At 36.4% G+C, this 17,008-nt stretch overlaps 1 non-coding gene across 1 annotated transcript; it reads left to right on the forward strand.

Moving 5' to 3' along the window:
- Positions 1–15,702: 15,702 nt before the first annotated feature.
- Positions 15,703–15,866, forward strand: LOC142430155 (U1 spliceosomal RNA). The gene has a single exon (XR_012780619.1). It is a non-coding gene; the product is annotated as a U1 spliceosomal RNA (small nuclear RNA).
- Positions 15,867–17,008: the final 1,142 nt, after the last annotated feature.

Raw genomic sequence — 17,008 nt, forward strand, 5'->3', positions numbered from 1 at the left:
ATTATCAGATGGCAGAACCAAGACTTACCAAACTCACTGCTTACCAGTTGATTCTGACTCATAGCAACCCTATAGGACAGGGTAGAACTGCCTCTGTGGGTTTCTGAGTTTGTAACTTTTTTTTAATCTTTTTATTGGGGATCATAAAGCTCTTATCACAATCTGTACATACATCAATTGAGCAAAGCACCCTTATACATTCGTTGCACTTGTCATTCTCATAATTCACCTTCCTCTTGGGTTCCTGGAATCAGCTCGTTTTCCCCCCTTTTTTCCCCTCCTTCCCCGCTCCTCCCCCTCCCCCTGGTCCCTTGATAGTTTATAAATAATTATTATATCTTATGTTACACTTTTGAATATATACTATTTTCTGTTCATTTTAAAAATTTAACATTCATTGTTCTCTTTTGTGTTATAAACATATAAAATGTGATTTTTGTGGGGGAAGGTGAGGAGGCTTCCACTTCCTGTAAGCGGTATTGTCTTGGAAACCCGCAAGGAGGTCGCTTCCAGTTGGCATCGACTGGGTGGCGGTTGAGCTTGGTTGGCATATGTTATTTTCCTTCATCTGGATTTTATTTTCCTCTAATTTACATGATTCGGTTAAAAGAGAGCTCGATTCTGTGATACTTCATACTGTCCTTCATAATAGACAGGGAACCCTGGTGAACTGCCAACAAAAGATGTATGGTTTGAAACCACCAGACACCCCCAGGATCTGTCTTGTGAGACCACCAGAAACCCCCCGGAAAAGACACGGCTCCCCTGGACAGCTGCAGTCTCCGATTCCCGAAGTGGCAGTTCCACGCTGTGTTACAGAATTGCTATGAGTCGGAATCTACTCAATGACAATATGTTTAATCATAATAGACCTCTGCTAGGAGAGTTCTCTATGGTAATTTTAGTATTTTCATTCTTGCTTCTTTTTTTAACTTTGATGTGCACTGAATGTATTGCTCTGCATATAAGGAAGAAAATACAGCTGAAGTAATAGAGTCTCCTCTCTGAGGCTCATTGATAATAGAACAGCCCATCGACTCTTGCTCTCTTTCTCCCGTTGGTCACTGAGTGAATCCACCCACCGTGTCCCACAGTTACAGGTTGGGCGGCCATCCTCACGCTGAGCCGTTTGAATCCTCTGAGAGGGAACGACTGGGCTTTCTTAACCAGTCATAGACGGGAAACCCACAGGAGGTCGCTAGGAGTCGGTATTGACCCGATGGAACTCAGGGAGCCAGTGAGACCGCAGAGAAGCAGGCACAGCACGAGGTGACTCTCAATTACCCACGTGGATTTGCAAGCCTCATGCACCACCTCTACTAGTCAAGACTTTTTTTTGAGACTGCAGCCATGCCCAGCAAATTGACCGTAACCTCCGAGGAAACTTTAATGCAAAGTCATTTAGATAAGGATTCCCGGTCCACAGAAACTGAGATGTATCGCATCGTCATTGTTAAGCCACAAACGTTTTAGCAAAAAGTTGCTACAATGATAGCCAATAGAGACTATTTATTTTGCAGTGGTATCTATATTATAAGATATTTCTTACATCCTTGTGTATTTAAATCTCCTAGTTGAGTAGCACATTGTACATTCTCTTGGAGATTAAATGTGATAGTTCATAAGAAAATAGTCTTTGTGTTAGGAGAAAAAATATAGCTCTATTGTCCTTTACACATTTCTTCTCGAATTTCTGTAGCACGTGCTTTCCTATGACCTGTATCTCCTCCATCTGCATGACGACTGTTAGTGTTGATAATACTCTGTTACCTCCAGCGATGTGTCCCCCTTATAACAACACTGTCAAAGTCATACAGAGCTCAGGAGTCGACCATCTCCTTTGGGTTTAAGTCATCACTGCCATACTCAGGAATTATACGACCTCTGTTGTATACGAGCTGACAACGCCTCTGAAAAAATCCATCACTGAATTGGCACTGATCTGCATAGCATGATGGATATTTCAAGGGATTTTTAAAAGAAGAACTTTAAATATGATAGCTTATTTAACTGATTAAGTCCAATTAGGCAAGTGTTCAAGCATAACTGCTACATTTCTGACATCATTAAAACTTATTACAGTTAAGGAAGTATCACTCAACATGCAATTCCATCTTGCAGTACAGCCTCCCTCCACCTCAGAACCACTTTCTTTTTCGCTGGAGGTTCAGCAACAACTTTAACCGTGAACTGGCACAGCCCATCAAAAATAAAGAAGCCTGACAAATACAGCTTTAAATCTCCCCGTTCTCCTGCCGTCTCTGTCCTCCAGGCGCTGTAGTCCCCTCCCGATTCTCTCTGCTGGGTCATGTGCTCTAGAGAAGAGCCAGACATGCTCACTCACATGTGCTATACAACAGCATACAATCAAATAGGATGTTGCTTCTTGAAAATCTTTAGAAATAGGGACCCTTTTACAAAGCCAGATAGTGATCGCTTATAGGAAACAGCATAATTGTAACATTAATGAGAGAAACATTATTATGATTTAATTATCCATAAAATATTAAAGAGGGATCAAACAGTTCATGTAGTATATGGATGAGACATTCTTGTGAGATGAAATTTCTGGAAGTTTGTAAACTAAAAATAAAGTAAAAGTACATGTGTTTGCAGTATAAGTGTCCTAAAATTTCCCGAGCTGATAGAGGTTTATTTCCACAAATTAAAAAGAAAAAGACTGACAATTAAAATGAGCATAAAAATTACATGCACCACTTCAAGTAAAATAAAAAAATAATTCTCCCAAATAATTCTTTCTTGTCTACTGACTAGCAGCTTCACTGAGAACAGAAATTATAGTCTGTGTCTTCTTTTCTGTCTTTTACCAGCATTTGCTAAAACCTAAATTACTTTAAATCTTGAAATTTCATCTACACAATAAAAATAAAACACATACTGAGTCAAATAATTCCTGGAAAATTATAGATGCCAATCCCAACATTTTCATTTTCATTGACTTTGCCTGCAAATAATACTGCCTATTATTTAAATGAAATATCACACAAAAATTGTATAGGTTTGGGATATATTCATAATGTAGCATGTAATATATATTCTCTACCTTGGGATACTATTTAAGAGTTACCACATATTTTGTGGTCTTTGGGCAAATTGAATCACTTTACGTTCTACCATTTTTTCATTCCTATCAGGAGTGCTCCTTCAAGTGACTGATATTGTAAGTAATTAAAACATGTGCACCTTACATTAAATATCACATCCTACAAGGAGAAAATGAGAGGTATGCTTTAACCTGGTCTTCGTTTCAAGTTCCTGTCTCTTATTCCAGATGACCAGGAAAGAAAAGGGACAGTGCAAAGTACATTTCATATTCTTTAAGCATAAATCACTTTTGAATTTGTGCATCTTTGGTGATTTTTCTCTAGCAAGGAAAAAAACCACAGAGACTTCTCAATAAATAGTTTAAGACAAATGAATAATGCATATTTTATACATGTGTCCTTGTAGTAGCTATTTAAGCTACCCAATATTTATATTAAAATTATATTAATATAGTGCTTAAATTAACAGGTGCCATGGACTAGAAGATTTTTTATCAGTTTAATATATCAGTTCTGTATGTGAAATAGCTAGAAATTTCAATTATGTATATAAGGTCTACTAACTACACTGTTCACTGAGTATGCTAACAAATATTCAACGTGTTTGACTAAATTGTTAAAATCCATCTTGAAATTTTAATGCAACAGAGTAATAAAAAAATAATGTAAACATATGAATACAAATAGACTGTCCAAAACTGTAAAGGAAAATACACACTGTCCCTGTTTTTGGTGCTAAATATGGAATGCTCTATTTTCAAAAACATACTGGCTGCATGAGATTTATCTTGAAGGGTATGATCAGTTTAGAAAGAGAGTTAAAAATCCCATTAGTTGTGAAAGAAAAAAGAGAGAAAGAATCCTTTACATAAAGAAAATATGATTAGCATCCCTGATTTACATGACTCGGGCGTTGCTGTTGGGGAGACACTGGGCTGTTAGCTGCAAGATCTGTTGCTCAAACGAACAGCTGCCACTCATTAGAAAGCTGAGCCTGTCTGCTCCCACCAAGATGCACTGACTCGGAGGACAGCAGGCTTCTGCTTGGTTTATACCACATTAGACATTTGTTAGTGTGTGAACTTGTACAAACCATTTAGCCTTTCTGAACTTTGTTTTCTTTCTTTAAAAAAAAATATTTTATTGGGGGCTTGTACAATTCTTATCACAATCCATACATCCATCCATTGTGTCAAGCACATTTATATATTTGTTGCCATCATCATTCTCAAAACATTTGCCTTCTACTTAAGCCCTTAATATCAGCTCCTTATTTTGCCTCCTTCCTCCACACTCCCGCCTCCATCATGAACCCTTAATAATTCATAAATTATTATTTTGTCATATCTTATACTGTCTGACATCTCCGCTGGCAGAGTTCTCTCTTGTCCATCCCTCAGGGAAGAGGTTATACGTAGTAGATTCTTATAATTGGTTGCCCATTTCCACCACACTTTCTTTCCACCCACCAGGCATCAACTTCTCACCTCTAGTCCTGGAGGGATCATCTGTCCTGGATTCCCTGTTTTTCCAGTTGCTATCCTTAATCATTGTACCCCCTCTGGTCTAGCCAGATTTGTAAGGTAGAATTGAGATCATCGGACGAGAGGAAGCATTTAAGAACTAGAGGAAAGTTGTAGGTTTCTTCATTGCTACCCTGAACCCTGACTGACTCATCTCCTTCCCACAACCCTTCTGTAAGGGGATGTCCAGTTGCCTACCGATGGGCTTTGAGTCTCCACTCTGCATTCACCCTCATTTACAATGATATGATTTTTTGTTCTTTGATGCCTGATACCTGATCCCCTCGACACCTCATGGTCACACATGCTGGTGTGTTTATTCCATGTGGGCTTTGTTGCTTCTGAGCTAAATGGCCACTTGTTTATCTTCAAGCCTTGAAGACCCCAGATGCTTTATCTTTTGATAGCCGAGCATCATCAGCTTTCTTCACCACATTTGCTACGCTCACATTTGTCTTCAGCGATCGTGTCAGGAAGGTGTTCAACATGGAATGCCAAATTAATAGAACAACATGCTCTTGCATTGAGTAAGTACTTGAGTGGAGGTCCAATGTATATCTGCTGCCTTAATACTAAACCTATAAATATATGCATATAGATCAATTTCCCTACCATCCTATATAAATATATTTATAGAGGTCTAAATACAGGCTTGTATTTACATATGTACATGCCTGTATTTAGACCTCTATAAATACCCTTTGTCATCTAGTTCTTTCTTCCATTTCCTTTTACTTTCCTCTTGTCCCACTATCATGCTCAGTCTTCATTTGGGTTTCATTAATTTCTCTTGGTTATTTGCCCTTGCTGAATCCCTACCAGGCCTCTCACACCCGCCTTGCCACTAATTTTAGATTGCTTGTTGCTCCCCTGTCCCTGGGTTGATCAACACCACCTCCTTACCTCCGCCTCCTCCTCTCCCATGTCTCCCTGGAACCATTGGTCCCATTGTTTTCTCCTCCCATCTGGTCATTCAGATGATAGATCTGTAGATATAATAATAAGCATAAAAAAAACAAGGCATAGCAAGGCAGGCAACAAATGAGAACACAGCAATGACAACAAAAAGGAAAACCAATGACCCATAAAAGAATAGATTAATTAAAAGAAAAATATTTAAAAAGAAAGAAAAACCTGTCAATAGATCAAGGTCTGATTTTTGACCTCTAGGTGTGTCGTCCAGTCAAGTCTGATGGGATGCCATGCTCTGGCCCCAGAGTCTATCCTCTGCATTCCCTCGGGAGCTCCCTGCTCTGCTCCCCATGTTGCTCTGCCACACGCCTATAGTGTTTTGCATTGGTGTCATGAGGTTGATTTCATTGTACCATAGACATGCTTTTATTAAATGCAGTTGAGAGATACAGTAGATTTTCTAGTAACATCACTTTCTTCATATTTCACAGAAACGTGACCGTCTTGGGTTAGAAAATTTAGGGTAACTGCATTTCGTGGAGGTTGTGGTTGCTGCCAGTTTCCTAGAGAAATGTCTCTCATTGAGATCAAAGACATCGTGTCCACCAGTGCCTGATGGTTTCTCTGACACTGTTCCTGGCAGAGGAGAAACATCGGATCTAAATTGCCCCTGGTCTTTGAAGCTGCCTGTTCCTTAGTCGTGGAATTTACTCTGCTCCACTGAGAGTCTGTTTGTTCAACACAGGGCCAGATTCTTTGTCATGATGAAATTAAAAGAAAGTTAAAAAAAAAAAAACCAAGAAAATTTAGGGGAAAAAATTTGAACATAAAAAAGTGTATGAATGCCCTGAGTAAGTGATGTTCCAGTTAAATTTATGTACAACATATAATGTGTTTTAACTAAACAATTTTAAGCAAAACACAAAGAAACAAATCTCATAGTAAGGAATTGAAAAATATTTACAGAAAGAAAACTAAAGGCTTGTAAGAAGCAATTTAAATTCTTGTTTTCCTGGAGACAATTACCCTGAGGAGTGGCAAGGAGAGAAAGGATATGAAAAAGTGTGCCTGAGAAGGGCAACTCTGACAGGATTGTGCTCGTCATGGAAATGAACTATTACTCAGTAGATGTGGAAGTTATGAATATTAATGTTGGGAGAAGTAAGATATATAACAGAGAGTTATTAAAGCACCTTTACAAACAGAAGCAACTTCATATTTATTTCTGTGCAAGAAAAATGAGAAGCCAAGGGAGAGCTTTAAAAGGACAATGTGCTCATGTGAATTCAGCTGCGACATAACTGGAAAAAGATGATAGAACTCAGCTCTCCACCCTGAGGGATAATGATGCACACCTTACCTGTGGCCATGTGATTTAACTACTACATTAATATTATGTTAATTATTATATAATTAATATATGATGTTATATTAATATTGAATAGTTTGTAGAGCTATACATGTATATCTCTTTTAAAATGAAGAGTAAAATTCTAAAGGAGGAATTAGCTCATTATTGTCCTGTAATTCTCTTTTCTTATTCTATATATGTAAAATTACCCAGTAGTGTTTGTTCTTAGGTAAAATATTCTATTCTAAAATAAAAATAAAATAAAATAATAAAATAAATAAAATAATACAAATAATATTTTAATAAATAATAATAAAATGATAAAATAAATAATATAAAAATACATAAAATAATGTATGTCACTTGTCACAAATATTTGTTAGCCATTGTAAATTACATGTTCACATACACATTCATACATATAAACACACATGAGCAATATATATATACACACACACACAAAGACAAGGCAAACCATATTGCTACGAAACCATAGAAATAATCATTAAAACAATTACCAAAATATGAAGTTATCATTTCTCAACATAGTTTTGATGGCTATTCACTTCTGAAGGTGGTGGGGTTTTTTTCTAATCCTCTCTGATTAATTATGAGCTCTTGAATTCTTCGAAGAATTTCTTTTAAATATTTTTGAATTCGAAGGAAAAAGAGGCAGGAAGTAGAAATTAGTGCTGTAGATTGCATGATGGCATGATGGATGGGTTGCCAAAATCCCCATAGCACAGCTTTACTCTCCTTAAAGCATGAGTTGGAGAATTTTTGTCATGAAAAAACTTTTTTGAGACAATTCTCTGAACTTCTTCTTAACCATGCAATTTTCTTTTTAAAAAAAGTCCTCATAATAAGCACCTCTGATCATCCTCTGCCCTTTGAGTATCAAGATCGACCCTGTGGAATTCGGAAAAATGTTTGTCATAACCTTCTGAGTGTCTTCTCCGCTTTGAGTTGACCAACCCAGCCCCTGGAGACCACTGTGTCGGTGTTTGTTTTGCAAACACCAAAAGACTGACAGGTGAAATCCTAGAATTTGTCTACAGTCATTCATTGATTGTAGAGACATGTACACAGATGATAGATTGATAGATAGATAGATAGATAGATAGATAGATAGATAGATAGATAGATAGATAGATGATATAGATACAGACACAGATATAGATATAGATCTGTGTATGTGTGAACTAGAACCCTTACAGCAATATTTTCTTACTGAACCTGACTTACGTAAAGCAATTTTATCGAATATATAGTGGGTATAATAAAAATGTCATTACTTAGTCATAGAGATACATATGCCATATAAAAGAATAACCATTGTCATTCCATGTAATTCTGGAACAGTTCAAGCAAATGTTCCAATCAGATGCTCATGCTGAGATTCAAGAACGGGTGACATTCAATCACAGGAACTAATATCTTTTTTTTAGACGGCTAAAGGAAAGGTTGGCAATTCCAACCCACCAGGTTCTATGAAGGAGAAAAATCGATGTAGCTGTCTGATTCTGTATGAATCTATAGTCTTGGAAACCATATGGGACAGTTCTACTCTGTCCTGTAGAGTCACTATGAATTAGAATTGACATGGCAGCAGCAGGGTTGGTCTATGAATAAAAATTAGCAAGCATATCTTAAGAATGGAAGAATTATTTGCAAAATTTAACTTTAAATATATTTAACATTTAAATAAAAATGAAGAAACAACATTTTTGAGGGATATCTAATATAGAATATGAGGTTTAAACTTGCCACAGTATCTCCTTTCATTGGATTGCATCCATTGTTGATTACTCATGTGCTGTCAGCTTTCAGGTATTGTGGAACATCACAGATATGTGTGGTGCACAGCTTCAGACTCCTACAGCATGTGTAAAAGTATGTACCAGATCACCAGATGGACATTTGAAAAAAGCTGCTAGCAGGCCTCGAACAAAGAATAATAATTCTCAGATCAAAACATAGAGTTGTCTGGGGAAAAAAAGTGATGAAAATAGAAGACATATGCAAACCATTAGTCTAGTGGACTCTTGGACCATGTGACTCATCAGAACTAGATTCATGGCTAACTGCCATGACCAAGTGTTCTGTAAGAGATCACATTCAGAATTATTGAGAAAAGTAAAAGAAACATGTGAAACACAACTCGGAATCACAAAAGAGAAACCAGGCTTACTGATTGGACCAAGAGCAGTGAAAGTCCTCACACTGTGGTCCATCTCAGCTAAGCTCTTAATCCTTTTGCCACCAAGCCTTCTGTACTTTATTTGTCCTTTGTTTAATTCAAGACCTATGTGAACTGCAAGTGATTATTCCATCATGCTTTAGCACATGTGACAAAAGGTTTTGGCAGTACACAAAGATGGCAAACAGTTCTTTGAAGCAAGATGTTATGATATCATACAAGTTCCCCAATCTTTTATCTTAAGTATTTGCTACCAGTTATGCTTCAAACATCAGACAAGCTTCATTTATTTCATAAATAAAATATAATGTATTTTTATTAAAGTTTACAATCCCAAGAATAAGTTTGGTGAGAACATTCTATATAAGAATGCATTCATATATAGCCAGCACATCTCTACATTTTGCCACCAATATTACTGGGATGTGGGGGGAACATTCATTGATTGCTTTGATCATTTGGACTTGTATTTAGAAACATATGCACACAATAGCTAAATGAGATTTACTAAATCCTAGGTGTTCACACAGGAGTCCTGGTGGATTAGGTGTTGGGCTGTTAACCATAATTTTAGCAATTCAAATTCACCGGCCATTGTTAAAGACCAAAGGTGTCCCTTTGAAGAGTAAGGTATGCATAATGAAATCAATTAGCATATGCAAATGATGAAAATGGAAAATCAATAAGAAAAACCAAAGGAGAATTGATGCCATAGGATTAAGATGTTTGCCAGAAACATTGTGTATACCATGAACTGTTAGAAGAAACAAATCTGTCTTGGAAGGAAGCAGTATAGTCAGAATGTTTCTTATAACAATGAGGACTAGACATGTTATCAGATGGGGCTTGTCCCTGGAGCTAGATATTCTGTTTTGTAGAGCAGAGGAGCATGGAACATGAGGAAGAACCCCCTACTGGATGGATTGGCCCAGTGGCTGGAACACTTGGTTCAAACCTAGGAAACATCGTGAGGATAAAGCACAACCATCTAGTGATTTGATTTGTTGTACGCAGATCAGTATGAGCAGGAACTGCCTTGATATCACCTAACACAATTAAATTTTCAAACCTTTTTAAATTATGTATAGTTATTGGGGAAACTGAATGGGCTCAAATATCAGAACAATTGTGAGACGGTAAAGGATGAGGTGATATTTCTTTCTCTGATCATAGGGTTGCTATCAGTCCGAAGGACTCACTGGCCCCTAACAACATGCACGTATGTCATGATAAATCCTGAAATGTGATTACAGACTCATTTAATGTTAGGATGTCAAACAAAATAAAAGCAACACAGCTTTTATTTAATGTTAGACATTAAATGGTACTTGAATCAAGACTCCTTGTGTGAGGAATTTCTAGGCAACTACATTTCTAATGCAGTCTTATATGATTTAAGGGTTCTCTGACTCTAAATATAAACCAGTATACCCAAGTTCAAAACAATGATAAAATATTTTAAACATTTATATAAAAAATTGTTTTTAATTTTAGGGATCACCAATGAATTAAAAGACCCACTGAAACACGCCTCTTCCCAAACACACACACAACCTAAGAGCCAAACAGGAAAAAGAAAGTATAATCAGAAACTACAAGTGACGATTTAGCAGCAGGTACATTCGTTATTACTAATGGCCTAAATTAAAGCTCCCCTTTTAGCATGAAAGGAGCAGAAAGCAACAGCAAAGAGGCTTGGAGAGAGGTTGGGGAAGATAAAAGGGAAGCAGATAAGATAATTAAGCCATCATTTCTTACAAAGACTTGGCTCAAGCAGTCAGATCCCAGGGCTCAAAAGTACACAGAAGACACAGAAAGGTCTTTCAGAGATTTAGCAACTTTCTGTAGACAGAGATGGGCAGAAATTGAACTAATGTGATTTTTCTCATTAAAAAAAGGGGGAGTTGAGAGGTACTGAGTTTAGTACACATTTTAGTGACCATCTTTTTTAACTTGGAAACTGGTGATGTCTTTATTTTTTTTAAATCATTTTATAAGGGGCTCTTACAGATATTTCAACAATCCATGGGTCAATTATATCAAACAACTTTGTACATATGTCACCATCATAATTTTCAAAATATTATCTTTCCACTTGAGCCCTCATTATCAATTCTTCTTTTTTCCCCTCCTTCCCTCATACTCCCACACTTGTAAACTTGATAAATTAGATATACTGGTATATATATTTTCATATCTTACATTGTCTCTGTATTCCTGCACCCATATTTCTGTTAGTCGTCCCCATTGGGGAGGGAAATTCAGGGGATATATACACCCATCATTGCTGTCCGTTCCCCCTTACGGATTTAAAAAAATTCTGCATATGAGCAAATTATGGTATGTAGAAAAATTATCTTTTGACCATCTGAATAACATAAGGATTGTTAAAATATCTCACATGGCATTTTCTTTCTGGAATAAATTTCTCCCAGTTTTCCAAAGCATTCACTTTATCATCAATATTCTAACAACGCCTTGAGACTCAGCTTCAAAATTGCCAGTTCTGTCTCTCCAACCCCACTGGCCAAATTTATCCCTATATCAATAACAAAATTTCTGGCACTAAATGAGGTGGATGCTTTTGAAATGTTCAGATTTATGCAGACACATATGGACACTAGTAATTATTAAAGTGGTTACTGTATCAGTTTCATATGTAGAATATACATTGGGAGCTAGGCTTTAGTATATCTGAGTCTTGCCAATGCCACTTGTTAGTGTTCTTCCACATAAACAATTGCTTGAAATTTATGAACATTAATTTTCTCATCTATAATATGTTTTGAAATAATAGTTTTATTTTAAATCTAGGGGACTTAAAATAAAAGACAAAAAAAGAATCAAATTTAATATGTCGGAGGAGAATAAAATATATTTCCAAAATATTGCTTATTAAGAAATACATATAGGAATAATCTCTAAAAGAAGGTAAAATGTTAATAAAAGATTTCAGTGTGATTATCTACAAATAAATTGATAGGTAGACAATTAAAATACATATTAATAGTCTATAGTATGCATAAGAAAAATACCTCCATGTACTTGTTTCAAAGGTTCCTGATTAGTCAGATAGGTTACACTTAAGGACTAACCTGAAGGTTATTGGTTTGAATCCACCCAGCAGGGCTGAGGAAGACAGGCCTGACAATCTGATGATGTAAAGATTCAGTAGCACCAAAAAGCCCTTATGGGTTAGTGCTGCAACTCAGCAGTCACTTCAAGCGGGAGTTTATCTAATGGCATTGGATTGATTTTGTTTTAAAGACGTGTTGCGAGTTTCTTCGGAAGGCTGCTTTTAAAAATTGTGCATTTTGTTCCAATAGTCTAGCACAACCTTCATGTGGGTTACAACATAAACCAAGTGACGAGGAAATTGATGTTGTATTTGTCTACACAAACAATGGAGGTAAAATAAGACCTCTCAATGTTTAACAGATTCAAGAAGAAGCAGATAAGTGTAAGATCAGTTAGTCAGATCCTGATCCTGGTCAATGGCGAAGCTATTCAGTTTAATTCAAGAATTTTAAACTAAGACTATAAGTTCTGAGCAATAAAGTATTTTTTGCTTGTTTGTTTTCCCCCAGCAATGAGATTTGATATGAACTATAGTAAATTCTATGGGTGAAAATTCAAGCTAAGTACTACATAGGTATTATATGGTTCATTTGTGCCATGGGGGTTATTTTGGTATCCCTTAAAATTTTATATTCCTATCGCTGTAGTCAGGCTGGACAGAGATCACTTCCCAGTTCTCGCGTGTAAAGCATTTGCTTATCAGAAGAAGTGGAAGAGGGAGAATTCCAAGTTCCTTTCATGAAGAGTGACTATGTGTTCTTGCACACCTCCTTTCTCTCTGGCAGCTACTGCTTAATCAGATAAATAAATAAGTAAACTGCTCACAACCAAATGGTACACAAAAGATTTGTCAGACCTCATCAGTAAAGTACAAATCCGGGCTCTTTTTCTGGTGCCAGATTGCTGGAGATTGTTTGGTATATCTTAGGTCTCTGGCATCACGACTCTCACCTCTCTCCTGACTTCTACTACAGGTGCATAACTCTCTGCGAGTCGGTTTCCTTTCCTCGCTGATTGTGTCACGAGTGCACAGCTTGAGGATTTCCTGGACCAATTTTGAACAGGACAAGCGCAGGCACACGCACACATGCTCCAACACGTCAATCCCTTGGCCTTGTAAACATTTTCTAGTTGAATGCCACCCATTCCTTTCAAGGAAATATGATTCAATGAAATAAAATAATAATAGCATTCATGATAGTCTTTATTTGATTTTTCAAGACAAAATGTTAATGGTATTAGTAATATTTTTAAAACCAACTTCAACAACATTACCAAACAAATAGGTTAAAGGGGCACTTTCAGCCAGCCCTGAAATTTTAAAATTAGTCATAAATTTAAAGTTGATGCTTAATATGGAATAAAAGTAAACAATTAGTATTAGTACAAAACCATGTATGATGCTTTATAAATGAATTTGAAAAAAATCCTTGAAAATATACTTCAGATACAATCAAGTGCATGTCAAGTTATTGGTCACTGGAAGCAATTTTTTTAAAGTACATTGATGAAATAAGAGTTTCAAGTATATTGTGTATTAAGGTCAGCCGTATAAACTCGTTTATCTTCTTCATTGAGCTTTTTTTATTTTGTATGATTTAACCCATGCTTCAAACTATATTCTTGTTTCCATTTGGATTGCACTTTGAAATCTCCAGCTGGAAACATAATAAACACCCATGGAAGTTGCAGTCAGGAAACAAAATGAGCATACCCGCTGTAAAATAATGCTTTATGACGAAGAATATTATACAAACCATTGATTGCCAGCAGGCTCACGTATGTCTTGAAAGAAGTAAAATCAAACAGCTCTTTAGATGCACGGATGGTAGGATTTTGTTTCATGTCATTTGGACCTGTAATCAGGAAGGAGCAGTCCCTGAAGAAACATCATGCTTGGGAAAGTGAAAACTCACTGCCATCAAATGATACCAATTCCTGGCCAACCTCTCGGACAGTGAAGAACTGCCCGTTGGGTTTCCAATTAACTCTTTATGGGAGGGGAAGCCCCATCTTTCTCACTGAGAACCTCTAACTGCTGCATTGCGAACCACAGGAAGACCTTCAACTGAATGGACAGACACAGTGGCTTCAAGGGGGATTTACAAGTAAGAATGGTCACGAAGATGATGCAGGACCAGATAGAGTTTGGTTCGACTCTACACATGATTGATTTGAGTGGAGACCAGTCCAAGGACACCTCAAAAACAACAGCAATGACCTCCACAAGACTAATCTGGAGGAGTGACAGTGTCTGACTGGGTTCCATTCACAAGGACATGGTCTGGAGCTATAACAGAGCAAATCCTCAATCCTCTTGAGACTGGAGCAAGAACATTAGCATAATAAACGTTGATCCCATGGACCCCGGCTCACTAGCTTCTTAAAAGCAGCCTTCTGAGACCTTCTAATCTAAAGTTAGCAGTTTGAGCAAATTATGCAACAAAAATGGAGCATGTTATAAAATGCCAAATAATAAATGCATGCAAATAAACTGCTCTTTTTCCACAAGCACCGAGGAGTATTTGGGTCAAGATGGGAGGATGGATCTGCTTGGGTTTCAGTACACACATATTCCCTTAGCAAGTTATTTGGGTAGTTCATAAATTGCTCGTCCATGACAGAGAGCCTTTAAGGATCTTCACAGTGGTTGTTCTGTGGGTATGTTAGGTGTCTGTCATACAGTGAGCTCTGACTCAGCCATAGCGATTCACAAGTGACTACTCTATTTTGTGTGGGTGTGGACTATTTTCCCTAACACTTAGGTAAAAATCATTTAAATTACAAAATTAGTAAAAGAGACATGCAAGGAGGTTACTAATCTCTCTCTCTCTTTCTCTCCCTCCATATATATATATATATATATATATATATATATATATATTTACTTTTTTCTAAAAATTTTGAACCAAAAAATTCTATAGAAAATCATATTCAACACAAGTTCAAGAGGAAAGCATTATGTAAAAACTTTGATTTGCAAAAATAAGTAACACAGAAGAGTAGTGAAATAGAAATGAAAACAATGAGGACTTGAGCCCTGCTCCTGCTTCATGTTTTCCATGTCTAAAATTGTAAATTAATTGTTTTGACACATTAAGTTTGAATGATGTTAAAAAGAAATAATTTAAGCACAATATTCTGAAATATGCCAAGTGCATAAAATGATGATCCTTCTATCCAGAAATCATGAATCAAGTTGTAGCTTTAGTGGATATTTGAATAGCTGGCACTTATTAACTTGTCGTTTCAGGCTCTAGATATTTGTTTTCACAGAAAGTGTGACTATTTATCAAAAGGTAAGTTACTCCTTTGATAGTCAAATGCACATCTAATAAGGAAGGGTCTGGAAATCAAGTATGGGTAAGCAGTGAGTAGGCATGTCTGAATTTGGAGTAAAAGAGTAAGGAGAGTGATTTTATATAACATAGGGGTCTCTTGTTTACAAGAGGTATTTTTCTTGTATTTCAAAATATTCACAGCCTCTGTATGCACCTTTACTTAATAAATAGTTTTTTATCTGTATTATATCTCGCCCCCCCCACACACACGTCATTAAGAAAAAGAATTCTCATACTTGCCTGGCTCAGGAAATACCATGATCACGAAGGTGGTTTTCCCAGGGCGAGGCTTATCCATTACTCTCCGGATGTGCTGACCCCTGCCATTTCCCTAAATGTGGGAAACTCGACTGCTTGATTTGTGGTCTTGGGGAACTACGTTCACGTTCTCCCCACCAAAAGAAAATAAGAAAAAGAACTCTCACAATTTATGCTGTAGCTTTCTAAAATATATAAATCATAATATACGCTTTCTTCTAAACTAGATACTTGTATGTCAAACAAACCTGGCTCTTTGAGATCATCAGTCTTCCTCAGGTATCCTCTCTTCTTGTGACAAGTGGTTGAATATGTAGACCTATTTTTTTAATTTCCTTTAAACGACCCCTTTCTAATCTTAGTGATGCATGGAATATGTATGAAAGTTTAACCCAGCCATATACGATAAAATTTATAAACATACTGGATTCTTTAAAAGAAATCTTTAGTATTTTTATGAGTAACCAAAAATCTTACTAAATCAATAATTTTGACTACTTTTCTTTAATATGCATTGTCAAATAAAGAACTCATAACCTTGATCCCCATGTTTTAAATGTGAGATGTATCCATGGATTCTTTTTATATTTCAGAGACCTCTCTCATCCTTTTATTACATCTATTGACCCAAAATAATTTTCACAATTCTCAATATGTTTTAATGAAATTCACAATGATGTTAAAATATAATGAGTTAATAGACTTAAGGAATGCATGTAAAAATCTAAGTAACCATTAGATTATAAATTTGGTAAAGAACACCATCAATTTGAGTTATGTCTCTCAAGTCATAGGATAAAGGCTAAGTCAGTAAGAGTAAATGAAGATCAAGTGTCAAACTGTCAGACACCTATAAATCACAATTAAGTTGTTTTCTGATTATAAATGCATTCTTTGGCATTCATCTCCAGCCCTAGCGTGTCAGGAAGAAATGTTAATATTCTGACCCAGAGGTCTGGCAGTATTAGACCTGCCTGATTGTTAAGCTTACATATTAATGTAGGATGTACCTTTGTTTGGCTCAAATCCGTCTCCCTTGAAGCATGATGCCAATTATTTTACTCGCCAGCTTTTCAACTAGCAGGGCACAGCTCTATTTACTCAGTTCTCTCTGAAGTTCATGAAGCCAAACGTTGCAAAAATAATGTAAGAATGTTTTATTTGAATCGATTTACCTTTGTCTTTTTATTTATTTATTTAGAGTTTTCTGAGCTGTGCCGAGGAGACTGACCCTCGGTTTTATATTTCAAGAACTATTTAATAATATGTTACATTTCCCT

Source organism: Tenrec ecaudatus, chromosome 16, assembly GCF_050624435.1.
Source record: "Tenrec ecaudatus isolate mTenEca1 chromosome 16, mTenEca1.hap1, whole genome shotgun sequence".
Taxonomy (NCBI): domain Eukaryota; kingdom Metazoa; phylum Chordata; class Mammalia; order Afrosoricida; family Tenrecidae; genus Tenrec; species Tenrec ecaudatus.